This window comes from Brassica napus, chromosome A7 (genome assembly GCF_020379485.1).
Source record: "Brassica napus cultivar Da-Ae chromosome A7, Da-Ae, whole genome shotgun sequence".
NCBI lineage: Eukaryota > Viridiplantae > Streptophyta > Magnoliopsida > Brassicales > Brassicaceae > Brassica > Brassica napus.
In genome coordinates, this window is record NC_063440.1 from 10716298 (window position 1) to 10717966 (window position 1669).

Here is a 1669-nt window from a genome sequence, read left to right on the forward strand (position 1 = left end):
AGCTCGATCGAAAGTTTCATATGCTAGCAAGATTTGTGTGAGGATAATTTGGCAATGCATCGTGTGTATGGTTCATGTGGGAAACCATTATAACATTTGTAACCGTAAAGGTAACGGTAATCATGAGTAGTTGGACATCCTTCATTATATGGCTCATTCTTTTTTAATGTTATGGCTTATAATCGCATGCTTCTTGTATTTGCTCTGACCTGGTTTTTTTGTTGCTACACATTTATACAAATATACAAAACTAAGGCATATTAATAGAGCCATGATTATCTTTCTTTTTCGCATTATAAAGTACAAATATTAATACTCCAAATGAAAACTTTCCTCTATATATATTTATTTATTCTGAAAGGTGTTTTTGCTTTTCCTTTGCATCTTTTGCTTTTGGTGAAATGTTCAAATAAGCTTTTGTGGTTGTACCCAAACTTGTCCGAAGTATCCACTTGCCATAAGATCTGCGGGACCTGATAAATATTACAAAGTGACACTTTTGCAAACTTTGAGGGAATCTAAATCATACACCTCCTAATCATATATATGTTGAAGACTTGCACCTACTCTCTTTGTGTCACCTTGTCGATCTATATTCAAATTTGTGATGCTGGTAGTATAAGGTTATGAATGGAGACAATACAAAGACGGAGTTCAAAGCGGATTTTAGGAAAAACACATTTATCCATCGAAACGAAATACGCATTTCTTATAAAAACGAAAAATTAAAACCGCAAATGAGCAAAATAACTCATCGAACAATTGGACCGCGCTTCGTTATTGTCCATCAGTTGTTACCTAGCGTTTTTGAAAATGACGCACTTGTTTAAGACTTTTTTAAAATTAATTAATTTCATTAAAATATGTTTATACCTATTGTATTTAAAGATATTTCAACACATTTATTTCTTCATGAAACAGAAATAGATTATTTTAATTTGTGTTAATTTTTTTTGCTTAATTTTATATAAATTATAAGAATACGTTAATTTTGAAAAATCAAATATACTTTAATTTAAAATTACTTTAACTAAATGCTTAAGTAATACATACATATTAAATTAAAAATATAATAAATTGATGTCATAAAATGAAAATAAAATAATAGTAATAATAATAATTTAATTATTATGTTATCAAATATTAATTTTTATTATGACATCATTACTAACAAATAAACTCAAATTTTAACTGTATTAGTATATTTATTTTACACTATTTTTATCATTATTTTTCTATGAAGAGCCGCACTGCTTTTCAAACAAAACCGTACTACTTTTACTATCAAATCCGTAATTATTATACAAATTGCATGAACCGCCGTTTGACTGTACCACACTTAAATACCACACCGCTTATATGATCAAAATCGTGGTTACCATCCAGACCCTAAATATCCCATGCACGGTGCATAATTACAAAAGGTGTATAACAAAGAGGCTTTTGACCGTACTGCACTTCTGAGATTTTTTATTATTTTTGTTTCTATAAGCATAGTCTGTTGCATATATCTTAGTCTATAGTAGACTTACTCAAACCCGTACCTAAACAACTTTCAAGGATAATTTTTGTGCCTCCTCAATCACAAGTTGTTTGTGTGTAAATTCAAATAATAAGTAAAAAAAGTTTCAAATATATATGTAGCAAGAAGTACAAAAAAAAAACAAAA